General features: G+C 45.0%; 1 pseudogene; it reads right to left on the bottom strand.

The window, feature by feature from the left end:
* Positions 1-1,316: 1,316 nt before the first annotated feature.
* Positions 1,317-26,747, bottom strand: LOC139579692 (dynein axonemal intermediate chain 4-like; annotated as a pseudogene).
* Between the last annotated feature and the right edge of the window lie 1,105 nt (positions 26,748-27,852).

The following is a 27,852-nucleotide window of genomic DNA, read 5'->3' as shown; positions in this document are numbered from 1 at the left end:
TCTTTCTGACAGTCGGGATTTCTTGTTTCTAGTTTTTGATTATTATGTGTGTACTTGTTTGACATTTTTGCTGTACCCTTAAGAGCTAGCAACACAAGAATTTTGCTGCGCCCGCCATAACATCTGCTAAACTGTGTATGCAACCAATAAACTTTTATTTGATTTGACATCCTGACCTACAGGGCGAACCCCTTGGACCCAGTGGTTATTCAGGACAAGGGTTGGAGACCATCTGCCTAATGTGTCAGTGCTCTTCAGTTTTGTCAGGTCTCCCTTGGGAAAGAGGTATTTTGACCTCAATGGGACTTCCTGGTTAATTAACCTTTTACTGCAGTGGGCTAAATCTTGGTCACAGAGTGTTTCTTGGTAGTATTAAACAAATCACCTTTAAAAAAAAGAGAAACAGAGAACACTATCGTTTGTGAGAGTCTCATCCTTAGTAGGCCAAACAGTTCGGACACTACAGACATTTTCATGAGTAGACCGATTTTAGGGATGTCTCATGGTCTGACAAACAGCGCTGTAGCTCTGTCACTTTCCACTGCAGACTTGGAGGGCCGACAGGCGGATGTGGTGGATTGAGACGCAGCCCACGCAAAACCCCCAGATATTTATAGCTTAAATTGATGGATGTTGATGGGGATTGGTGTATTATGTTAATTAGATTGAAGCACGGTTGCATCAGTAGACTCAAGGATTTGAGTCTAAATCCAATTTTTTTTAATTCAGTTGTCTGCTTTGATGAAAACCACTGATTTGGAAACAAGGGTAGTGATCCAGACAACAGATAGGTAGACACAGAGAGACAACAGTCATAATGGTATATCTGTTTACTACCATCATGGGACTTCTGTCAGATGTCCACTTTACCAGATGTTTATGTTTTTCTGCCCATTTGCTCCTGAAGCATTAGATTCCACTCCGTTTGAGCCTTTTTTTAGTCCCATAACAATGACCTTTAACACTTTCTGAAATAACAGCCTTTAACACTTTCATAATGACAGCCATTAGCTGAGTTGTGGGGATCTAAACTCCGAGAGAGAGTGAGTGTACAAGCAGAAACATGTTTTAAGGTAATAATACATTATGATATTTTCTATTCTCAATATAAAACCAAAACAGGCAAATATGCAGTCCGTCTGCAGACATACTCTTCACTAATCTCATTGGAGGTCTAAAATGGAGACGTTCAGTCTCCTACAGTACTTCCCTGAGGAACAAACATTATGGAGACAGCCAATGATGAGGCAGGCTTGTGGAACACATAAGACCCAGGGTGTCCATCTACTCTCCACCCATGGAAAGATCTGTCCCTCTCACAGCTGGCTGGCCAAGGTGGAGCCGATGATGTCCTCTAACGTCTTACACCTGAGGGGAGAGAGAAAAGACGCCATAAGATACAATATGTACTATTGAATTCTGTGGAAGACATTTTACTGTAAACTTTGTTTGCCCAGGGAGATAACAACAGTTAGCCAGCCCCCACAGACAGAGGAAATTATGCCTTGATCTGGGCAGAATATGGTAATTAATGGGAAAATCCAATCAAAAACCTTTGGGTATTTTTTTCATTAGTCCACTGTTAATACAGTCCCAAAATGTTTTGCATGTCCGCAATCAAGTTTTCAAGATATATGACTTTCAAGAAGCAAAGAGTCACCGGCCACATCATCACGATGATGCAAAATTGTTTTGAGTGAAGTTTCCCTTTAAAGAGATTCTCCTCTACATTTGTATACTTTTTAGCTAGTAGTTCTGAAAGTAGTATCCCTCACAATGTGGTCCCCGAAAATTGCGTACAACGTCCTATATGTCCACTACGTCATTGCTCTCACTCTCTGCTGTGTCCCTTGAGCCGTTAGGCCCACCCTGCAACCTCATTGGATAACGCTGGGCAGGCCTATTGCTAGCTGTCACTCAAATGTAAGGGGCTAAAGCTCCTTGGCTAGAACTCAAATGGCTAGCGGGTTAGCCCATGTGGGGGGGGAAATGTAGGGAAAATGGCGCTGCACAGATTCAAGAAAACAGGTGCATTCAAACTAGGGATTTTGTGGCTAATTGAGGCAAGACAGTTATTCTGCTCATAGATCATTTTCAATGGTAAACTTCACATTGACACATCCAGCCCAAAGCAGTATGTTTATAAAATACATTCTTAGTCACCAAAGTACTGGAGCAAGTGACAATCAGCAGTTGAAACAATGACAAAGCGTTCTCCCCGCCACTGCTTCGGTATAAAGCAGGGGGATGGGGCTAGAGAAACGCAACCACTGTCAAATTCAAAGACAGCTATGGATGCAAGGACTGGATTATAATTTTAACCATGTTTATTATGCTATACAATGTTTGTTTACATTTACGTTGTTTACAAACATTGGAGTAAAACAAGTTTAAATTGGGTTCTGATATGGTACGGCAGTTGAACTAAGCTCATGAGGCATTTTATAAGCAATAATCTTTGAGAATCAATGGGTACATATAATTCATTTATAAGTCCAAAAATGGATGTACCAACTGCTTATTGCCCCTTTAGGTGGTCTGTAATCAGACTGATTCATCACACAGAAAACAGTTTGAAGCATGTTTAAAAGTTAAAGCTCTCAATGGTTGAGATGGTGACTCACATAGGTCATGCAGAATAGGACATACTGCACAGAGATGAGTCCCTCTGTAAGAACAGAGCAATAAAACACTGTAATTGCAAGGTTTATGCAACAAGACCCATCTTTCTACTCTTTCCTGTAGTTGATACAATGCAGTTGGCTTATACTCAAACCTGAAGGGCTGGTTTCCATGACACATAATTTAGCCTAGTCTTGGACTAAAAAGCACTTTCAATGAAGATTCTCCTGAAGAGTGTGCTGTAAAATGCAGCCACACTCTAATCTCCTGCTCACCTGAGTTCCCTCTCCCACGGTGAGGTTCTTGAGCTGGTAGACACGGACCTGTCCGTCACTGTCCTCCACCAGGTTGCAGTCTGTCTCAGTAGCAAACAGCAGGGAGGTCAGCTTCACCCCAGGACTGGCAAGGCTCATGATGGTGGGGTCCAGGCTGGGGAGAGAGACAAGGGCATGGTGGCAATGGTTATTCATTATTATACAGTAGGCCATGATGCTCAAAGTAACGTGTTGATCAATGTCCTTGGAATATCGTTTTAAGATAAGGAACTAGAGAGGGAGAGAAAGAGACAGAGTGAAATCAAGTGTTCCCTCACAATTTATTAAGAGATTGAAAGTAACAGAAAAGGAGAGAGATAAAGAAAGAGAGACGACTCACCTGCTGGCTCCCAGGACGGCCCCAAGCACGGTGGCCCACTTGGGGGAACACGTGATGTCATAGACTGTCCTCTGGGTGCGTGTGAAGCCCAGCACAGGAGGGAACAGATCCTGCCGCCACAGCTGGATTGTCTAATCAGAGGAGCAGCTCAGGAAGATGTCCGAGCAGAGCAGAGACCCATGTGATGCGGGACAGGGGGCCCTGGGAGCAAGGAGAAGGTTAGAGTTGTGGTTGAGGCTAGGGTTGAACCGGGATGTGGACACAAAGGGTTTGGGTTGTGGTTGGGTCTAGGGTTAAACTGGGATGAGGACATGAAGCTAGGGTTCGGGTTAGAGTTGTGGTTGAGGCTGTATTTTGGGTTGAACTGGGATGTGGACATGAAGTTAGGGCTAGGGTAAGGGTTGAGGCTAGGGTTAGGGTTGAACCGGGATGGGGACATGAAGTTAGGGTGTGGGTTGTGGTTGAGGTTACGGTTTGAACTAGGGCTGTGGAGGTCTCGAAATTTCGTCAGCCGGTGATTGTCAAGCAAATAAATGTCAGTCTCACGGTAATTGACCATTAATTAACATCAACACATTTAGCATCTCCTGGCTTCCACACATAGCCTACACGCCATTTTAAAATGTATAATAAATCTGTGTAATATAGCCTACACAATAAATCCATTATTTATTTTAGACAGGTCGAAAGAAGTATGATATAAAGAAAATGTAGTCTATTTCAGAAGAACAGAATAGCATACTCTGAGTTGTCCTTATGTTGGGTCCTGATGTGGCTATGCAGAATGGATGTGGGCTACACTAGTTCATTTAGTAGACAAGATTTGCTTATAATTCCGTGGCATTATTTTATAGTATGAAGAATAAAATTGAACAAAGCTGAATAAAATATAAATATTTGCACATGCAGATATTCTGTGTTGAGCAGTTAACAAATAAATAGGTACTCCTATATTTTAGAGTTATTAATGTAACTTTAGTTGTTCTACAAACGTTGGGCTATATATTTTGATTTGTAATAAAATGTAAGGCTGCATGATGAGACTAATGATGATTTGAAAAAAGTTGCTCTGCTTAGTTTTTTGCGCAAGCCGTATTTGACAAGCACTTGATAATGCCTCGAAATTCACGGCGGCATCCCCTTTGTGGCCGTAATGCACCCCCCAAAAATCCATGCCTTTTGCGGCCCAGAGTGCTGCGTTGTGCCCTTCTCCCTGAGTGTGCTGCGCAATACAAAGCATCTCTCACTCACACGGCTCTCCGTCACGTGATCGGGTCTTTCTCACAGGCTACAAGTTAAGACAGACACATCGGGTATGGAAAGCAAAAAGGTTCAAGTCGTCTTAACTGGAACACGTCTTAACACTTGTAATTATCATTTTTATTTTTTGTACACATGATTTTTTTCACCTGTCCAGTGTGTTTACAGGTGATTTGAACACATGTTATGATCATTTTTAAGTGTCAAGAGTCATTTTTACATGTGTTCTTTACACCTCTCCAGTGTGCATTTACAGGTGATTAGAACGCTTGTTATGTTCATTACACCTGTCCAGTGTGCATTTACAGGTGATTAGAACGCTTGTCATGGTCATTTTTACACGTGTTCATTACACCTGTCCAGTGTGCATTTACAGGTGATGTTAACACTCTAACCCAAAGACTCTGTCTAGAGTATCGCTCCACAGACTTGGTGGGCCCACCCCCGAGGACGGGGCCTAACACCCACTACATCCAGCCAGCTCCCTTCCCCAGGGATATGGGAAGGGGGAGAGGAGGGGACACTGAGATGATTTCCACTGTTTCTGTTGCCTATGCATCCAGCCAAATAGTCTACAGTAGTTGCTTTGTGTCTTCCAATATCTGGAAATGTTGTTCCAAAACCATACATTAGAGGGATTTATTTGCTTGTATCTACAAATGTCACACCCTGGCCTTAGTTATCTTTGTTTTCTTGATTATTTTAGTTAGGTCAGGGTGTGACATGGGGAATGTTTGTGTTTTGTCTCGTTTCGGGTGGTTTTATGGAAAAGGGGGTGTTGGGTTTAGTGTATGGGTTTGTGTTGAGTGAATGTTTCTAGGTATGTCTATGGTTGACTGAATGTTTCTAGGTATGTCTATGGTTGCCTGAGTGGTTCTCAATCAGAGACAGATGTCTTTCATTTGTCTCTGATTGGGAGCCATATTTTAGGCAGCCATAGGCATCATGTTTTTGTTGGGTCATTGTCTAGGTCTGTGTCTGTGTCTAGGTTGCATGTTTGCATTTTGTTCGGTTATAGCTTCACGGTCGTCTATTTGTTGTTTTGCTTCGTTCGTTCATCTCCTAAATAAAGAGAAGATGTATTTTTTACACTTGGTCCTCTCTCTCTCCCTTTGATGTTCGTGACAGAATGACCCAAACATTCAGGACCAAGCAGTGTGAAAGGAGGGAACCAGAGCCAGTTGTGCGGATATTGGAGGTGAGCAACGGGAATGATACAGAGACTGTTAAGGATTTATTGAGGAGTTTGGAGGAGAGTGAAATGAGGGAGCTGCTGTGTTGGTGCGTGAGGCACGACATCCACCCGACAGAGCGTGTGCGGGATGTGATGTTACCTGAGTCAGTTCTCCATGCTCATCCTGAGTTGCGTGCTAACCGTCTGGGAATGACAGTTCCACGAACTAGGTCTCCTGTGTGCCTCCCTAGTCCTGCTCCTCCTGTAGCACCTTCCCGCTCCAGCCCGGTACCACCAATTCCGGCACCACACACCAGGCTTCCAGTGTGTCTCCAGAGCCCTGTTCTTCCTCCACGCACTCGCCCTATGGTGCGTGTCTCCAGCCCGGTACCACCAGTGCCGGCACCACGCACTAGGCCTAAGGTGCGTCTCCAGAGCCCTGTACGCACTGTTGCTTCTCCCCGCACTCGCCCTGAGGTGCGTGCCCTCAGCCCGGTACCACCTGTGCCGGTACCACGCACTAGACCTATAGTGCGCTTTGAGAGCCCAGTGTGTCCTGTTGCTGTTCCCCGCACTAGCCCTGAGATGCGTGTCCCCAGCCCGGTACCACCAGTTCCGGCACCACGCACTAGGCCTAATGTGCGTATCCAGGGTCCAGTATGCCCTGTTCCTTCTCCCCGCACTAGCCTTCAGGTGCGTGTCCCCAGCCCGGTACCACCAGTTCCGGCACCACGCACCAGGCCTATAGTGCGCCTCAGCCGGCCAGAGCTGCCCGTCTACCCAGCGCCATCTGAGTCATCCGTCTACCCGGCGCCGTCTGAGTCATCCGTCTGCCCGGCGCCGCCTGAGTCGCCCGTCTGCCCGGCGCCGCCTGAGTCGCCCGTCTGCCCGGCGCCGCCTGAGTCGCCCGTCTGCCCGGCGCCGCCTGAGTCGCCCGTCTGCCCGGCGCCGCCTGAGTCGCCCGTCTGCCCGGCGTCGCCCGTCTGCCCGGCGCCGCCTGAGTCGCCCGTCTGCCCGGCGCCGCCTGAGTCGCCCGTCTGCCCGGCGCCGCCTGAGTCGCCCGTCTGCCCGACAGGAGCCGCTAGAGCCTTCCGCCAGACAGGAGCCGCTAGAGCCTTCCGCCAGACAGGAGCCGCTAGAGCCTTCCGCCAGACAGGAGCCGCTAGAGCCTTCCGCCAGACAGGAGCCGCCAGAGCCTTCCGCCAGACCGGATCCGCCAGAGCCTTCCGCCAGACCGGATCCGCCAGAGCTGCCAACCAGACAGGATCTGCCAGAACCGCCAGTGAGCCATGAGCGTCCAGAGCCGCCAGTGAGCCATGAGCGTCCAGAGCCGCCAGTGAGCCATGAGCGTCCAGAGCCGCCAGTGAGCCATGAGCGTCCAGAGCCGTCAGCCAGCCAGGAGCGTCCAGAGCCGTCAGCCAGCCAGGAGCGTCCAGAGCCGTCAGCCAGCCAGGAGCGTCCAGAGCCGTCAGCCAGCCAGGAGCGTCCAGAGCCGTCAGCCAGCCATGAGCGTCCAGAACCGTCAGCCAGCCATGAGCGTCCAGAGCCGTCAGCCAGCCATGAGCGTCCAGAGCCGTCAGCCAGCCATGAGCGTCCAGAGCCGTCAGCCAGCCAGGAGCGTCCAGAGCCGTCAGCCAGCCAGGAGCGTCCAGAGCCGTCAGCCATCCAGAACTGCCCCTCAGTCCAGAGCTGTCTCTCTGTCCGGAGCTGCCCTTCAGTCCGGAGTTGCCCCTCTATCCTGAGCTACCTCTCTATCCTGAGCTACCTCTCTATCCTGAGCTATCCTTCTGTCCTGAGCTACCTTGTCCCGGGGCTGCCCCTTAGTCCGGTGCTGCCCCTTAGTCCGGTGCTGCCCCTTAGTCCGGTGCTGCCCCTTAGTCCGGTGCTGCCCTTTAGTCCGGTGCTGCCCCTTAATCCTGTGGGGTTATGTTGGAGGGTGGTCATTTGGAGGAGGTTACGTAAGCGGGTAGTGACTATGGTGGGGTGGGGACCACGACCTGTGCCAGAGCCGCCACCGTGGACAGACGCCCACCCAGACCTCCCCTAGACGTTATGCTGGTGCGCCCGGAGTTCGCACCTTAAGGGGGGGGTTATGTCACACCCTGGCCTTAGTTATCTTTGTTTTCTTGATTATTTTAGTTAGGTCAGGGTGTGACATGGGGAATGTTTGTGTTTTGTCTCGTTTCGGGTGGTTTTATGGAAAAGGGGGTGTTGGGTTTAGTGTATGGGTTTGTGTTGAGTGAATGTTTCTAGGTATGTCTATGGTTGCCTGAGTGGTTCTCAATCAGAGACAGATGTCTTTCATTTGTCTCTGATTGGGAGCCATATTTTAGGCAGCCATAGGCATCATGTTTTTGTTGGGTCATTGTCTAGGTCTGTGTCTGTGTCTAGGTTGCATATTTGCATTTTGTTCGGTTATAGCTTCACGGTCGTCTATTTGTTGTTTTGCTTCGTTCGTTCATCTCCTAAATAAAGAGAAGATGTATTTTTTACACGCTGCGCCTTGGTCCTCTCTCTCTCCCTTTGACGTTCGTGACAACAAATGTTTGCACACACTGGGAGGTATACACTGGGGATAAATACACTTCTTACACGGAAACAGTTATAGCCTGAGGCACCTGTGGTTGATTATGGGATATGGTGTTAAAACTCACTTTCTTCCGGAAATGCATGTGTCTATTTCAAAAGAGGTTTGAGATTTGATTATCATAGCTGTTTTTGATTCAATATTGAAGGAAACAAGTAACTTGTTAGTTGTTGTACAAATAGCTTTCATTTATTTTTTATTAAAATAGATATAAGACTAGGGACTATTTCATACTTGCTGATAACTATTTCACTTAGTGTGTAAAATAAAAAATGTGTTCAGAGCTAAACATGTGTTGCCAGAATGAATAATATGTGAATACTTGTCCAAATAGGGAAAAAAATGCTCTAAGGAACATTAGCTGTCACGCCCTGATCTGTTTCACCTGTCCTTGTGCTTGTCTCCACCCCCCTCCAGGTGTCGCCCATCTTCCCCATTATCCCCTGGGTACTTATACCTGTGTTTTCTGTCTGTCTGTTTCCAGTTCGTCTTGTTTTTTCAAGCCTACCAGTGGTTTGTCTCAGCTCCTGTTTCCCCTAGTCTCTCTTTTTCCTTGTCCTCCTGGTTTTTGACCTTTGCCTGACCCTGTACCCGCCCACCTGACCACTGCCTGTCTCTGACCCTGCCTGCTGGCCTGTACCTTGGGCTCTGCTCTGGATTATCGACCCCTCGCTGCCTTGACCTGTCGTTTGCCTGCCCCTGTGGTTACAATAAACATTGTTACTTCACACAGTCTGCACTTGGGTCTTACCTTGATAGCTAATAGTACGAACTGGCCATGACTGACCCACCGCTCAAAGAGAGAGTACATTATTATGCTGATGCCCGGGAGGGCACTCACCTGGGCCACGGCGGTGTGGGAGCAACAATCTGCCGTCTGCCTCAGTCTGGAGGTATTCGTGGTGGAGGGAAGGGTTTTTGAAGCTCCGGTGTCCTGGAGAGAGGCTGTCCGGAAGTTACTCCAGCTTCGGCTGAACACCCTCCGTGTGGCAGACTATGCGGTGGTGTTCCGCACGCTGGCAGCGGAGGGCACCTAGAATCCGGAAGCGCTGTTCGACACGTTCCTGCACGGATTATCGGCGGGGGTAAAGGACGACCTTGCAGCCCGGGAACTACCAACGGATCTCGACTCACTCATCGCCTTAACCATTCGGATCGATGGACGGTTACGGGAATGTAGGAGGAAGAGGTCTGATTGCGGTCCCAATCGCTCACTCAAGGATCCCACCTTGCATCTGATGAACTCCGGAAGTCCCCGAGAGGATTTGAGCTTACCCGAGTTCCTCCAAGAGCCTCCGAAGACTGCCGAGTTTCCTCTTCCTGAGTCGATGCAGCTCGGCAGGGCTAGGCTGCCTCTAACCGAACGCATACGCAGACTTAACACCCAGAGTTGTCTGTATTGCGGTACTGCCGGTCATTATGTGTCTACCTGTCCCTTCAAGAGACCCAGCTCATTCGTTGGAGTGAGTACTCTAGTGGGTCTTAAAGCTAATTGTTCTTCTCCACTTACTCGTCCCCCCCTCTCCATGCCACCTTGCTGTGGTGCCACCAGTCCAAATTTCTCCAGGTACTCATCGACTCAGGGACCGATGTGAGTTTCATGGACATTACCCTGGCGTGCGAGCTGGGCATCCCCACTCAACCCCTCTCCCTTCCCATGGGTGTTAGAGCGCTGGACGGGTGCTCTATAGGCCAGGTCACCCACCAGACCACCCTCGTCAACCTACGAGTGTCGGAACCACATGGAGACGATCCAATTCCTGCTGGTTGAGTCTCCGCAGGTTCCTGTGGTATTGGGGTTCTCTTGGCTCCAGCGACACTATCCCTCTGTTGACTGGGCTACTGGTGCCATCGTGGGCTGGACCCCGTCCTGCCACACTCATTGCCTGAAGTCAGCTCTGCCTATCCCGGGACATCTTCCTTGGGGCTTGGAAATTCCCCCGGACCCTCTCCGTAGAGTACCAGGACCTCCGGGAGGGGTTCAGTAAGGCCCGGGCCACTTCGCTTCTGCAGCACCGACCGGTATCCAAGAAGGTCAAGCCTGAGGCGCTTCCCCAGAAGCTGAGACCCTCCGCCGCTCTAAGATCATTAGCCCCTCTGCTGTTCGTCCTCTGTTGCCCCATACCCTCTGTATTTTTCCTACCTTTTCTGTGTCTAGAGTTAAAACCATGTCTGACTGCACCTTGTCTCTTGTTTCCAGGCCCACTCCTCTCCCTCGTCTCATCTATGGCTGACCGGCGTACATGGTGAGACACCACCTGAAGGTTCAACCTAGGGGTAGGGGATACCAGTACCTGGTTGACAGAGGGTTATGGCCCGGAGTAGAGGTGCTGGGTCTCCGCTAGGGACATCTTGGACCCAGGCCTTATCTGAGTTCTAGCGCCGGGACCCCGCTCAACCAGGTATGCACCCAGATAGGACGCCAGGTGGTGGGGGGGGGGGGGGTGTACTGATTCCTGATAATTACCTATTGTCTGCACATTGTCCTAGCCACCAGCCCTTATACCACACGAATACATAATATACACTGTGTACAAAACATTAAGGACACCTTCCTCATATTGTTTTGCTGTATGAGCAACAGCTAATGGTCTTTATAATAAACTGAACTATAATGTATACCTTTAACCACTTATTTCCATATTTGTGTTTACCTGTTTTAATCAAATATTTGCCATGCATTTGCAGAATACACATCGAACACTTAATTCTATAGGTTAGATGCATAATAACAAACAAATTACATTTCCCCGTTATCTATGGGTAATTATGAATTTAAATTATGCAGAAATCACTCACGCCATTTCCTGTTGCAAAAATAATACTTAATAAGTATTAAATAAAAATAATACTAAATAATAAGAACATCTCACTCTCATCTTGAAGAAAACCATGCCTGAGTCTGAGCAAGCTTGGGGCTGTTGTCCGGTCTTCCCCAGCTCCAGCTGTTCTTCCACTTCCTGCAGGCCACCCTTGAGGTTTTTTTCAGCTCTTCATGGGGTAATGCACATTGTGTATGATGGGGAAGAACAGGCGTAAGATGTCAAACAAGTCCACTTCTTCCGTGGGCAGGTCAGTTGGATAGAATTGATCAAATATCCAGTCATAGCCGCTGTGGAAAGACAGCCACTTGACGCCCTCTTACAGAGAACCACACCTAAGTTCATGAGCAATTCAGCTAAGTAGAACGGCTAAATCCCCTCCTCGTCCTTCTTGAGTTAGGGTGATGGTTTCTCCCCCCTCCTCTTCTGGCTCGATGAATGCGTCGCTCCCTACACAAGAAAAATGATAAATGAAGCCACCATTCAGTCAGTGTAAAGTACTAAGTGTTTTTGAGGTACAAAACATTTGATATGTTTTTTGAACACGTCGCTTGCAGTCAATATCTCAATTACAATCATGTGTCGCATGGCTGAGACACAACTCCAAACGATCTCCCAGTCAGATTTGTGTTGTATTAAATATACCTACTCCCTGCCTGGTACCCTGGCCTCACTCAAACCGTGACTGGTCAACTGGAGTGGAATAATAATCCACACACCAGCTATCGTGAAGCCCTCGAAACCCAATCATATCCTTTTAGAAAAGATGGAGGAGCAGATCTGCCTCACATTTTTAAATCCCTGCCTAGTTCCCCAGTTTGTAAACTGTCTTTCTCCAAGCAGACAATAGGTCTCTGGACTGATAACACGCAACAGCCACAAACTGAACACTCCCATAACACGGACAGGCCGCTATCAGAACTCTCCAATCCCATACATCACTAAACTGATCAAAGCACACACCATTTACCACAGGGGTTTAAGAAATGCAGGTAGCCTAGCAGTTAGAGCATTGGGCCAGTAACAGAAAGGTCACAGGTTGGAATCCCTGCACCGACAAGGTGAAAATCTGTGTATGTGCCCTTGAGCAAATCTCCTGTAAATCGCTCTGGATAAGAGCGTCTGCTAAATGACAAAATGTTAGGTAAATGTCTAACCAAGTAATCCTGTATTTTCCAAACCTTGTCTTTGTGATATTGTTTTGTATATATTGCTTATTTTAAACTGTATTATATTAAAGAGATTCATTGCAATTTGCATACTTTTTCGCCAGTAGTTCTGAAGTACCACCCAGGAGCCTAAATGTGTCCCTGGAAAATGCGCACTGTCATATCTGTTCAGATATATGCAGGAAGTCATTGCTCTCTCTATCTCTCTGCTGTGTGTGCATCTTGCTAACTGTTACTCAAATGGCGTGGGGCTGAAGCTCATTGGATGAAACGCGAATTGCTGGGGGCTGGCCCACAATGTCAAAATGTATTAAAAATTGCACAGCTTTCCGAAGGTAGTCCCTTTTAAACTAGGGAATTCATGGCTGACTGAGCTAAAACAATCATTATCCTCATAGATGATACATGTATGGACTACACATTGACACATCCAGCCTAAATCCAGATGTTTAAAAAGTACTTACGTAGTCACAAGTCCAATTAAATTTGTTTACAAGTTTTGTGCTAGTGTACAATTGTACTATTATCTATGATTGTAAATTGGTTTCTAAATTGGTTTCTAATTAAGTTCATGACAGCAAACTTGACAATAAAACCTACTACTTGTAGTAGGATAGGATGGCGCTGGAGAGAATGGCTGCCGTTTTACAGTCTCCTAACCAATTGTGCTGTTGTGTCGGGTTTTTTTGCGTTATTTGTAACTTATTTTGTACATAATGTTACATTTTTATGGTGAAAAATATCTTCCCCAAACGTGAAACTCACGTGCTGCTTATACAGTATATGCCAGTTAGGCTCTACACCCCTTGTATTGTAAAGTGGATTAATGTGCTTAATTTTAAATAGTTATTTGACCACTTTAGTTGTGATACAAACCTTATTAGGACATATAGACCTATGGGCTTGGCTACATGAGGTGTGTGACTATGATTCGGTCAAGTCGCAAAAAAAGGCATTGTTTCTTATGCTGGGCATCATTCACAAGTGATAATATTTAGGTCACAAGTGATAGGCTAATATTGTCACCCATCAGACTATTCTTGATTTAATATTTTATTTACATATACAAAATAATATATGTGTGACATTTGTTAGGATTTAGAATGGACCATTATGATGCACCTGTATGGGAACAGGGACAGCGGGAAAAAAGACATGTAATCTATGCACTTCAATAGCGAATGGAGAACGCTTTTCCCCGTGGTTTATTTTCATGCCAGCCAGGTAGGCTATATTCCTGCTGTAAATATAAGCAATGTGCTTAATATTAGGAAAGTTAACAAATAAATATAGTAGGCCTAGCCTATAGAAAGCTCATGGGATCTGCGTCTTTTTATTAGCGTCCATCACTGTTTTCTTCAGCAATTGCATAGCCTATAGAAATGTTGCGCAACATGAGCTCATGGGCTCTCATGAAGTGTTTGAATACATTTGCATTGTTGTCAGAGTGATTAGAGGGACAATAAAGTGCTGAGTACCAGGCAGTTAGCAAGTTTAATAGGCTACTAATGACCAGCAGCAGCATCAGAGCTTGAAGCCTAATTACCGTGACTAAACGGTCATGTGGAATTTGACTGCCTTCATATTACCGCCGGTGTGGCGGTAATATGGTCACTGCAACAGCCCTAGGTTGAACTGATCCTAACCTTGTGTGCTCTCTAGGTCTCAAGGAACTGCTCGTTGTAAGAATAGGAACACTTGTGTATGTGGTCCTCCACTGTACCAGCCAGGTAGATGTTGGAGTCCTAAATACACAGAACCAATAAATAAACTATTAACAAATAGTATTAACACAGAAGTTAAAGTTGGAAGTTTACATCCACTTAGGTTGGAGTCATTAAAACGCGTTTTTCAACCACTCCACACATTTCTTGTTAACAAACTATAATTTTGGCAAGTCGGATAGGACATCTATTTTGTGCATGACACAAGTAATTGTTTACAGACAGATTATTTCACTTATTCACAATTCCAGTGGGTCAGAGGTTTACTGCCTTTAAACAGCTTGGAAAATTCCAGAACATTATGTCATGGCTTTAGAAGCTTCTGATAGGCTAATTGCCATAATTTGAGTTAATTGGAGGTGTACCTGTGGATGCATTTCAAGGCTTACCTTCAAACTCAGTGCCTCTTTGCTTGACATCAATGGGAAAATCAAAAGAAATCAGCCAAGACCGCTCAGGAAGGATACTCATTCTGTCTCCTAGAGATGAACGTACTTTGGTGCGTAAAGTGCAAATCAATCCCAGAACAGGACCTTATGAATATGCTGGAGGAAACAGGTACAAAAGTATATATCCACAGTAAAACAAGTCCTATATCGACATAGCCTGAAAGGCCGCTCAGCAAGGAAGAAGCCACTGCTCCAATACCGCCATAAAAAAGCCAGACTACGGTTTGCAACTGCACATGGGAACAAATATCGTACTTTTTGGAGAAATGTCCTCTGGTCTGATGAAACAAAAATATAACTGTTTGGCCATAATGACCATCATTATGTTTGGAGGAATAAGGGGGTGGCTTGCAAGCCGAAAAACATCATCCCAACCGTGAAGCACAGGAGTGGCAGCATCATATTGTGGGGGTGCTTTGCTGCAGGATGGACTGGTGCACTTCACAAAATTGATGGCATCATGAGGAAAGAAAATTATGTGGATATATTGAAGCAACATCTCAAGACATTAGTCAGGAAGTTAAAGCTTGGTCGCAAATGGGTCTTCCAAATGGACAATGACCCCAAGCATACTTCCAAAGTTGTGGCAAAATGGTTAAGGACAACAGTCAAGGTATTGGAGTGGCCATCAAAGCCCTAACCTCAATCCTATAGAAAATTTGTGGGCAGAACTGAAAAAGCGTTTGCGAGCAAGGAGGCCTACAAACCTGACTCAGTTACACCAGCTCTGTCAGGAGGAATGGGCCAAAATTCACCCAACTTATTGTGGGAAGCTTGTGGAAGACTACCCGAAACGTTTGACCCAAGTTAAACAATTTAAAGGCAATGCTACCAAACACTCAATTAGTATATGTAAACTTCTGACCCACTGGGAATGTGATGAAAGAAATAAAAGCTGAAATAAATCATTCTCTCTACTATTATTTTGACATTTCACATTCTTAATATAAAGTGGTGAGCATAACTGACCTAAAACAGGGAATCTTTACTAGGATTAAATGTCAGGAATTGTGAAAAACTGAGTTTAAATGTATTCGGCTAAGGTATATGTAAACTTGCGACTTCAACTGTATGTAATACATCTCGAATTAATGACAGAATGGGATGGACACTGTTCGTCGATGGCCTATGTTCCAAAAGGAATTTGAAGGCCTAGCTAAGTAACTAAAGCAATACATGTGTAACTATCCTTTAGGAAAACGTAAACATGAAAACACTCTGGCCGCTCACCGTGGGATGAGCGGCCAGAGCGAGGCGTGATATCATGCCTCGCTCTTCCTCTCTAGCTTGCTTATTGGCTTTCTCATTCCTTGTCCTCTTCAGCTTCATCAGGTCTGGGGAGGCACAGGTTAAAGGACATTACGGTTATGCTTATTACTAGAAGGTTATGCGGGGAAATGTCTTCAAGAGTTGTCTGCAAAAGGGTCTACAAAAATAGGACGAATAGTCTCCAGTGAGTGGATATTTGGAGGGGGCACACTTTTTTGGAAACACTAAGATAAAGGTTTCCCACAACTTTCAGATATAAAAGTAAATCTGTACCTACACAGTCAAGGCATTTCCACAGGAACCACTTGCTGATCCTGCCATCTGCAGACACAGAGTCTCTTCCTTATCCTCCACTGACGGACCCCTCTCATGGTCTATCCACCTCACCTGCCAAACTGGGCTAGAGTGTTTGTAGGCACAGTCACAGTCACTACACAGGGATAAACACACACACACAAATAAGTGCGTCAACTAAGAACCAGCCTAGTTAAATAAAGGTTCAATTGAAAAATAGAAAAATGATTTTAAATGAATATTTTGAGGTTCTTTACAAATGTAGTGAACCTCCCGTGCAGGGTTGGCGTTTTTCTAGGCGCAGTCACTATGCAAGTTTCCTGTAGCACTCTCACAGATGCCAGTTCTACCAGCTTTGTTACGTCTGTGTAAGATGAGATCAGTATATATTTCAGTGTCTACTGGAAATGGGGATGATTAAAAATAGATACAGTAACTCTGTCATCCCAGCTTAGGTAACCAGCCATAACAACAACAGACATACAGATGGATGATGAGAAACGACGGGGAACAAATGTACAGGAGATACTGTAATAATTAATTGTGTTTCAAAGATAAACTCCACTGAGTAATCATAAAGGTATAGCCTATGGATGAAGCAGAAATGTTGGTGGACGTGGGCTATGCTTTGTAAATCATTTAGTCTGTCTGTCTTTGAGTGCCACCTGCTGTATATGAGAAATAAGACATGTAGATTTTGTCTCGCTTTCTCTGAGGACACACAGACCTGCTGTCTTCTCTCTTGTCTCGACGTTGTAGGTGGCTATTCTGCCGTTATGCATCCCCACAGCTAGCTGACTGGCGTTGCTAGCAGAGAAGTCCAAAGCAGTCACTCCACTCTCACAGGTAAAGATCCTCTCAGGCCACTGTAGATCCAAGACACAAGACTTATTAGCTTAGTCACTAGAAAACTATTCTCTAACCTGGCACAGGTACAGTAGTCTGGTTTCAGATCGGTTTGTGAGGTCTTGCCAAATGTTTGTCATTGTAAAGACCATAGGGGTTGGCTATACAGCACACACAGATCTGGGACCAGGTTACAGGCACAGCACTATTGTGGAAGCTAATGATATTAACTGAGATGCAAAAAAAACAGGAATGTGAGAGGTGTCAGTGACATCCCGTGGGTTTCTTCAGAGACCAGCAGTAGACCAGGCCTGATTTCTGGTCTTTGAAATCAAACTGTCCATACCCCACTGCCAGAAGGTCCTGGAGACAGAAAGAGACATTTTAATGAAGTTAAGGTTATTTTACAATTTGATCACACATATCAAAAGACAACACACTAAATAAAATCATTACCATCATTGTCGTCTTCTAGAGCAGGGTTTCCCAAACTTGGTCTTGGGCCCCCCCTTGGGTTGGCCGCCGTGCCTGGACACCGGCGCAGAGCGCTCCGACCATGGAGCGGGACTAGACGCCGTGCCTGGACTCTCCGGACCGCTGACCGTCGCGGGAAGCTCCGGACCGCGAACCGTCGCTGGAAGCTCCGGACCGCGAACCGTCGCTGGAGGTTCCGGGCTGTAGAGGCGCACTGGAGGCCTAGTGCGTGGAGCCGGCACAGGACGTACCAGGCTGGGGAGGCGCACTGGAGGCCTGATGCGTGGAGCCGGCACAGGTGGCACCGGACTGGAGACACGCACTTCAGGGCGAGTGCGGGGAGCAGGCACAGGACGTACCGGACTGGGGAGGCGCACTGGAGGCCTGGTGCGTGGAGCTGGCACAGGACGTACCGGACTGGGGAGGCGCACTGGAGGCCTGGTGTGTGGAGCTGGCACAGGACGTACCGGACTGGGGAGGCGCACTGGAGGCCTGGTGTGTGGATCCGGCACAGGTGTCACCGGACTGGTGACACGCACTTCCGGGAGGATGCGGGGAGCTGGCCCATGATGCACCAGGTCAAATGTTGTGCAGAACACACCTGACCAACATCTCTATCTCCCAACTTCTCCATTGCCTCCCTGACGGTTTCTGGCTCTTCAGGATGAGTGTGGGGATCTGGCACAGGACGTACCGGACTGGGGAGGTGCACTGGAGGCCCGGTGCATGGAGCCGGCACAGGTTTCACCGGACTGATGACACGCTCCTCCAAACGCCTGCGTTGCCGCATACTCCTAGCTAACCCCTCTCTCCGGTATCCTTCCTCACACTGTATCATCGACTCCCAGGCGGGCTCTGGCACTCCCCGCTGCTTAGTCGACCACCCCTCGTGCCCCCCACGCCAAGATTTTTGTGGCCGCGGTCCCCGGCGTCGTCGGTGTCCGTCCTGCGTCCTCTGCGACTCCCGCCAAGGAAGGGTCTCGTGTCCTCCCATGATCTCCTCCCATGTCCAAAACTCCTTTCCCTCATGAACACGCTGCTTGGTCCTTGTGTAGTGGGATATGCTGTCACGTTCTTCAAAAGGACAGGACCAAAGCGCAGCGTGCGTATAGTTCCACATATTTTATTTCAAAGTGAAACTTAACAAAAAAACAAAGACCAAAATGAACGTGCTGTTCATAGCACACAATGCACTAAACAAAACAATATCCCACAAAACACAGGTGGGAAAAAGGCTACCTAAATATGATCCCCAATTAGAGGCAACGATTACCAGCTGCCTCTAATTGGGAACCATACAACTCACCAACATAGAAATACATTGACTAGAACACCCCCCTAGTCACGCTCTGACCTAAACACCATAGAGAACCAAGGGCTCTCTATGGTCAGGGCGTGACACTAGCACTACACAGCTGATTCAAATAACCAACTCATCATCAAGCTTTGATTATTTGAATCAGCTGTGTAGTGCTAGGGTAAAAAACAAAACGTGCGCCAGGACCGGGTTTGGGAAACCCTGTTCTAGTGGACACATAAATAAATCATTGTTGGGGTGCGACTGGTACATACTGGGTTCCCCTTGTTCCAGGCCATGCCGCCGACGTTCCGTCTTGCAGTCAGCTCACGGCTGAAGGACCAGAGTCACTCCGGGGTGGGGGTCGGAGTGCTCTCCTTATCCAGGGAACTCTTCTGCTCACCACCGTAGGAACAGAGTTGGGCACATTGTCAGGGTCTGGATAGCACCCATTGTTGTTTATCAGTCATAAAGCATTCAATATGTAACATTATAAATGTCTCCGACCGCAAACTGAAATTATAATCTCAGAGATGCTGGCCTTGTCTGTGTCTGGGGGCAGCCTCCCCCAGCCCTGTGCTACAGAACGAGTCGTACATGTCCCAAGTGGTGGCTGTGGAGAGGACACAGTACACATTTAAAACATCAGGGGCATCATTTCTGAAAGGGGTTTGCGCACAAAAAAAGATTTATCCATTTTGAACATGATGGGAAAGTGTGCGTACATCCACGCAAATCTTGGACCATGTGTACGCACAACTTCTAGTGGTTTATCAACTGTATTGCAAGCAAATAGTGTTATTTTGGAGGAAATGGAGGTGTTTGATGCACAGGAATTATAATAATGTTTGGCTAATAAAAACATTAAAACGTAGGCCTAGTGATAAAACAGACACATTTGCCGTTGATAAGGAGATTGCATAGCAGCGGGTCGCCTAACATATTTATTTTATTATATTGCAGGACATGTCTCTCTTTTTCTGACATGACTGGTTTATTCCCGCTATGCATTTAACCATCGCTCATTAAATAGCCAACCATGCTCAAAAGTAAATAGGCCGGTAGCCTCTTTACAATATTTGACAGTAGGCTATGGGTAGGCTACAGTATTGCTGTGCGATAGGAGCGCAACATCATAGCCTAATTAATCTCAGAACCTATACCAAGGCAGGAGATAGAAACACAAGTATGTATTTATAAAAAAACATAAAATGCATAAAGATTGCATAGAAGTGTGGACTGTAGCATTTACTTGTAAATTGTTAGATTAGACAATCTTGCAGAATGTGCGGCCAGTTTTTGGCACTCGCTATAGGCAGCATGCGTTTTTGGGAAAAAAAGTAACTGCAAAAGACTAAAATACACTTTGCCCAAACCTCAAATTTGCCATTGCGCTTTCATTTAGAAACTGTCATGGCCCAGTTCCAACATCTTCAAATCATACAGCAAATGAGGCCGTTTTTATTACCATAAATTGTGAATGGAGGGCGTTTTCCAGGCAGGGTTGTAACGCTCGCTCACAAGCGCAGAAATATAGTATGGCTCTAATTGTTGTTTTGAAAGTATTGGAAAGTTCTTAGTAGCTAGCTAACTTTTTAGTTTGGATCCTGCGACGCAGTTGGCATCAGTTGCTGGGACTGCTAGTCTCTATCCAGTGATCCTGCCGACCAAGGACGGGTCAGAGGAGCTATTTGGCGTAGCAGCTAGCAGGGTTTTCTTGAGGGCTTGAATGCAGCCCGCGACACGGTTAGCCATTGTGGCTGGGACCGCGGATTGTCCCGGATCTGTGGCTGTCTAGATCCCTGCTGTCTGTTGTTTTCAATCTTCCCTGTGACCTGCCCTGTCTGGAACTGCGAGGAGTAACAGCGTAACCTACGTTGCTAGCTACCATGACAAAGACCAAAGCCGGTGGGAGTACTGTTGAGGACAGTTGTGTCTCTCTTACACACGTGAAGGATCTTTAAGCAAACAAAAATTGTTCTACAAGTAGTTGTTACATCAACAAGAAAATAGCTTCAAGTGTTTTGTCCAAATACTGGTTGATTCAACTAATAAAAGAATGGATGACCTAACCGAGAGGTCCAAGACCTGAAGAACAGTTTGCAGTTCTCCCAAGGTCAGCTCGATGAGTTGAAACAGGAGAACGGCAAGATGATAGCAATCTGTACGTCATTGAGGGAGGACATTAGTTCTGCGTGTGAATCCATGATAACAATGACGGAAAAAGGAGCCCATGGGTTTGTAGCTTTAACCCCGCAGCACACACACACAAATTGATTAATGGACTGCTGAATAGATATTTTCTTCTCTTGCTTTGTTTGCTATTTTCAGTATTATGTCCATCTCTGAGAAGCTACCCAGGAAAGGGCTGAAAAAAGCCCATATTAATATACAGTTATGTAGTCAATAACTTTCTAACATCAGATAACATTCATATATTAGCCATTCCTGAGACTCACTTAGATAATTAATTTGATGATACAGCATGTAAGCCTTTTCTTTTGGGGTGTTGCTATAGGCAACCAAGTGCTAACAGTCAGTATCTAAATTATGTGTTAAATGCCTGATAGTGTATGTGATGTAAACAGAGAGGTCTACTTTCTTGGGGATCTGAATATTGACAGGTTTTCATCAAGCTGTCCACTCAAGAGGAAGCTTCTCACTGTAACCACTGTCTGTAACCTGGTTCAGGTTATTAATCAACCTACCAGGGTGTTTACAAACACTACAGGAACAAGATCACACACGTATCGATCACATTTTTACTATACTGTAGAACTTTGTTCAAAAGCTGTATCCGTACCCATTGGATGCAGTGATCACAATATAACATGCACCTGTTAAGAAACTGACTGTTAGAACTGTTAAGGCTCCATGGGTTGATGAGGAATTTAAGAACTGTATGGTTGAAAGGCATGGGGCAAAAGGAGTGGCTAATAAGTCAAGAAAAATATGAAGAAACTGTATTATAAAGCCAAGATCAATGATATAAAGAATAATGGAAAAACCTTTAAATTAATTATGGGCAGAATGACAAATTCAACTCCATTTTTCATCGAATCAGATGGCTTATTCATCACAAAACCATTTGATATAGCCAATTACTTTCATGATTACTTCATTGGCAAGGTGGGCACACTTAGGCAGGAAATGCCAACAACGAACAGTGAGCAATCGTATTCATGCATAAAAAGATAAATAATGAAAGAAAAGCATTGCAAGTTTGAATTTTGTAAACTTAAAGTGTGAGAGAGATGGAAAAAATTATGACAAACCTACTGGCATTGACAACTTAAATGGAAAGCTACTGAGGATGGTAGCCACTCGTATGTGTCATCTCTTTCATCTGAGCCTAGATGAAAGTCTTTGTCCTCAGGCCTGGAGGGAACCCAAAGTAATTTCGCTACCCAAGAGTGGTAAAGCGGCCTTTTCTGGTTCTAATAGAAGAACTGTAAGCTTCCTGCCAGCTCTTTGCAAACGGTTGGAACCCAAAGTAATTCCGCTACCCAAGAATGGCAAAGCGGCCTTTACTGGTTCTAACAGAAGACCTATAAGCTTGCTGCCAGCTCTTTGCAAACGGTTGGAAGAAATTGTGTTTGACCAAATACAATACCATTTCTCTGTAAACAAATTAACAACAGACTTTCAGCTTGAGAGAAGGGCACTCAATATGTACTGGACTGACACAAATGACTGATGATTGGTTGAAAGAAATTGATAGTAATAAGATTGTGGGAGCAGTACTGTTAGATTTCAGTGCAGCCTTTGATATTATTGACCATAACCTGTTGTTGAAAAACTTATGAGTTATGGCTTTTCAACCTCAGATTGCCATATCGTGGATTCAGAGCTATCTAATAGATAGCAAAGGGTTTTCTTTAATGGAAGCTCCTCTAATGTCAAACATGTAAAGTGTGGTGTACCGCAGGGCAGCTATCAAGGCCCTCTACTCGTTTCTACCAAAGACCTGCCACTGGCATTAAACAAAGTATGTATGTCTATGTATGCTGATGATTCAACCATATACGCATCAACAACCACGGCTAATGAAGTCACTGAAACCCTTAACAAAGAGTTTCAGTCCGTTTTGGAATGGGTAGCCAGTAATAAACTGGCCCTGAACATCTCTAAAACTAAGAGATTTGTATTTGGTACAAATCATTCCCTAAGTTCTAGACCTCAGCTGAATCTGGTAATGAATGTTGTGGCTGTTGAACAAGTCGACGAGACGAAATGACTTGCCGTTACGTTAGATTATAAACTGTCATGGTCAAAACATATACAGTACCAGTCAAAAGTTTGGACACACCCACTCATTCCAGGGTGTTTCTTAATTTTTACGTTGTAGAATAATAGTGAAGACATCGAAACTAGGGACCAAAAAAGTTTTAAACAAATAAAAACATATTTGAGATTTGAGATTCTTCAAAGCAGCCACCCTTTGCCTTGATGACAGCTTTGCACACTCTTGGCATTCTCTCAACCAGCTTCATGAGGAATGCTTTTCCAACAGTCTTGAAGGACTTCCCACATATGCTGAGCACTTGTTGGCTGCTTCTCTTCCACTCTGCAGTCCGAATAATCCCAACCCATCTCAATTGGGTTGAGGTCGGGTGTTTGTGGAGGCCAGGTCATCTGATGCAGCACACCATCACTCTCCTTCTTGGTCAAATAGCCCTTACACAGCCTGGTGGTGTGTTGGGTCATTGTCCTGTTGAAAAACAAATGATAGTCCCACTAAGCGCAAACCAGATGGGATGGCGTATCGCTGCAGAATGCTGTGGTAGCCATGCTGGTTAAGAGTGCCTTGAATTCTAAAGAAATCACTGACAGTGTCACCAGCAAAGCACCCCCACATGCTTGCTTCCTCCATGCTTCATGGTGGGAATCACACATGCGGAGATCATCCGTTAACCTACTCTGCGTCTCACAAAGACAAGGTGGTTGGAACCAAAAATCTCAAATTTGGACTCATCAGACCAAAAACCAGATTACCACCTGTCGAATGTCCATTGCTCGTGTTTCTTGGCCCAAGCAAGTCTTTTCTTATTATTGGTGTCCTTTAGTATTGGTTTCTTTACAGCAATTCGACCCTGAAGACCTGATTCACGCAGTCTCCCCTGAACAGTTGATGTTGAGATGTGTCTGTTACTTGAACTCTGTGAAGCATTTAACTCTAATGAACGTATCCTCTACAGCAGAGGTAACTCTGGGTCTTCCTTTCCTGTGGCAGTCCTCATGAGAGCAAGTTTCATCATAGCGCTTGATGGTTTTTGCGACTGCAATTGAAGAAACTTTCAAAGTTCTTGAAATATTCCGGATTGACTGACCGTCATGTCTTGAAGGACTGTCGTCTCTCTTTGCTTATTTGAGCTGTTCTTGCCATAATATGGACTTGGTCTTTTACCAAATAGGGCTATCTTCTGTATACCACCCTACCTTGTCACAACACAACTGATTGGCTCAAACGCATTAAGAATGAAAGAAACAAGGCACACCTGTTAATTGAAATGCATTCCAGGTGACTACCTCATGAAGCTGGTTGAGAGAATTCCAGGAGTGTGTAAAACTGTCATCAAGGCAAAGGATGGCTGCTTTGAAGATTCTAAAATATAATTTGATTCAACACTTTTTGGGTTAGTACATGATTCCATGTGTTATTTCATAGTTTTGATGTCTTCACTATTATTCTACAATGTAGAAAATAGTAAAAATACAGAAGAATCCTGGAATGAGTAGGTGTGTCCAAACTTTTGACTGTAGATTCAATGGTTGTAAAGATGGGGAGAGGTCAGTCCGTAATAAAGAGATGCTCTGCTTTTTTGACACCACACTCCAAAAAGCAAGTCCTGCAGGCTCTAGTTTTGTCTTATCTTGATTATTGTCCAGTTGTGTGGTCGAGTGCTGCAAGGAAAGACCTTGTTAAGCTGCAGCTGGCCCAGAACAGAGCGGCACGTCTTGCTCTTCATTGTAATCAGAGGACTGATATAAATACTATGCATGCCAGTCTCTCTCGGCTAAGAGTTGATAAGAGACTGACTGCATCACTTCTTTTTATAAGAAACATTAATGTGTTTAAAATCCCAAATTGTTTGCATAGTCAACTTAAACACAGCTCTGACACACACACTTACCCCAACAAACATGCCACCAGGGGTCTTTTCACAGTCCACAAATCCAGAACAAATTCAACAAAGTGTACAGTATTATAAAGAGAGATTATTGCATGGAACTCCGTTCCATCTCACATTGCTCAAATAAACAGCAAACCTGGTTTCAAAAAACAGATAAAGCAACACCTCACGGCACAATGCCTCTCACCTTTGACCTACGGTATATTGTTTATGTGCATGTATTGATATGTAGGCTATGTGTGCCTTTAAAAAAAATGTAGTTCTGTCCTTGAGTTGTTCTTGTCTATTAATGTTCTGTATTATGTCATGTTTTGTGTGGACCCCAGGAAGAGTTGCTGTTGCTTTTGCAACCTAACAAAATTGCAAATACCAAATGTATCAATGAAAACATGCGTATATGTTGTGTGCAACAGTTTGATAAATCACAATAATTTGTTGTGCATGCAAATCCTATGTGTATGTGACCAATAAAATTAGATTTCATTTGAAATCGTAGAATTTCCACGTACGCCAGAACTTAATGAGAAATTTACACACAGTTGATAAATAAGGCACCTGGTATAGAGGCATGAGAGGCTACTGCCCTCTCAAGCTAGAGAGGATTAGCTGCTCTCCATTTTATTCTTCAGCTAGAGCTTCTTCGGGCTAGGCGTCCCACTAGTGGGACAACTTCCGGTGAAAGTGGAGGGCGCGCAATTCAAATAAATAATCATAAAAATGATGGATATTAAACATGTAGGTACATACAAGTGTCTTATATCGGTTGAAAGCTTAAATTATTGTTAGTCTAACTGCACTGTCCGATTTACAGTAGGCTTTTCAGCAAAAGCATGCCATGCAATTGTTTGAGGCTGGCGCCCCACATCAAAATATTTCTTCACCGGCACAGTTTTCATAAATTCACAAATAGCGATTAAATATTCACACACTTTTTGAAAATCTTCCTCTGATTTGTCATCCAAAGGGTCCCAGCTATAACATGTAGTGTTGTTTTGTTAGATAAAATCCTTCTTTATATCCCAAAAAGTCAGTTTAGTTGGCGCCATTGATTTGAGTTATCGACTCGTTCAACATGCCATGATAGGAATCCAAAAATGTACCCCTAAACTTTGCTTCAACAAGTCAAAATAATTTTCTATTTAATCCTCAGATATCCTAAAATGTAATCAAACTATAATATTTCATACGGAAAGAAGTATGTTCAATAGGAAACCAATATTAGCAGGTGCGCGTTGTCTTCATGGCGCTCGCACAAATTAATTTCTAAGACTGTGTCCCTGTAGTAAAACTCATTATGCTTACTCGTTTTGGAAGAAACAAGCCTGAAACCTTGAACATTGAGTGCTGACACCCAGTGAAAGCCATAGGAATTGCATACTGGGAGCTAGATTTAATTATTTCCCTATACGTTCTATTGTAATAGCATGGGCTCTAAAAATAAAAATTCTGGTTGGTTTTTCTTTGGATTTTCTCCTACCATATCTATTGTGTTATATTCTCCTACGTGATTTTAACATTTCTACAAACTTCAAAATGTCTTCTTTCCAATCGTACCAATTATATGCATATCCTGGCTTCAGAGCCTGAGCAACAGACCGTTTACTTTGGCCACGTCAGTCAGGCGGAAATTAAGAAAAAAGGACCCTAGCCTGAAGAAGGTGAGATTTTCCAGGAGCAGCCAGGCACTCTGAAGCTAGAGATAATTATTTGCTCTCCATTTTTTTCTTCAGCTAGCTAACTGTTATTTACTTTTTCCTGTATACTGCAATTTAGCTTTTAGCATTGAATGTGTCCAAGACAGCCTAACCAAAAATAAATATATTGGTATAAGAACAACAGACATAGCAAGGAGAGTTGAGGAGGAAGTACAAAGTGCATTCTGACCTGCCTTGGGCTTGGGCGCTCCATTAAACGTCTGCATGGAATGCTCCATGTACTTATCATTCCCCATTCTGTTCTTACAGAACTTCATGTACAGATTTGTCCTCTTTCTATCAGACAGGGTGAAGGAAACAAGTTGCATGCAAAGTTATCAAAACAACATTTCAAGCGTGGATCTATTTTACATTATGCGTTACTGAGGCCTGAGCCTGGAATCTACAGTGGCTTGCGAAATTATTCACCACTAATGGCATTTTTCTTATTTTGTTGCCTTACACCCTGGAATTAAAATGGATTTTTGGGGGGTTTGTATCATTTGATTTACACAACATGCCTACCACTTTGAAGATGCAAAATATTTTCTATTGTGAAACAAACAAGAAATAAGACAAAAAAACGGAAAACTTGATAACTATTCACCCCCCCAAAGTCAATACTTTGTAGAGCCACCTTTTGCAGTAATTACACCTGCAAGTCTCTTGGGGTATGTCTCTATAAGCGTGGCACATCTAGCCACTGGGATTTTAGCCCATTCTTCAAGGCAAAACTGCTCCAGCTTCTTCAAGTTGAATGGGTTCCGTGGGTGTACAGCAATCTGTAAATCATACCACAGATTATCAATTGGATTGAGGTCTGGGCTTTGACTAGGCCATTCCAAGACATTGAAATGTTTCCCCATAAAGCACTCAAGTGTTGCTCAAGTGTTGCAGTATGCTTAGGGTCAATGTCCTGCTGGAAGGTGAACCTCCGTCCCAGTCTCAAATCTCTGGAAGACTGAAACAGGTTTCCCTCAACAATTTCCCTGTATTTAGCGCCATCCATCATTCCTTCAACTCTGACCAGTTTCCCAGTCCCTGCCGATGAAAAACATCCCCACAGCATGATGCTGCCACCACCATGGCATTGGTGGTGGCAGTTGGCGTTCTCGGGGTGATGAGAGGTGTTGGGTTTGCGCAAGACATAGCATTTTCCTTGATGGCCAAAAAGCTACATTTTAGTCTCATCTGACCAGAGTACCTTCTTCCATATGTTTGGGGAGTATCCCACATGCCTTTTGGTGAACAGCAAACATGTTTGCTTATTTTCTGGCCACTCTTCCGTAAGCCCAGCTCTGTGGAGTGTATGGCTTAAAGTGTTCCTATGGACAGATACTCCAATCTCCACTGCAGAGCTTTGCAGCTCCTTCAGGGTTATCT

Source organism: Salvelinus alpinus, chromosome 6, assembly GCF_045679555.1.
Source record: "Salvelinus alpinus chromosome 6, SLU_Salpinus.1, whole genome shotgun sequence".
Taxonomy (NCBI): Eukaryota; Metazoa; Chordata; class Actinopteri; order Salmoniformes; family Salmonidae; genus Salvelinus; species Salvelinus alpinus.
Note: the sequence above shows the minus strand (reverse complement) of the source record. Positions and strands in the feature narration are given on the sequence as shown.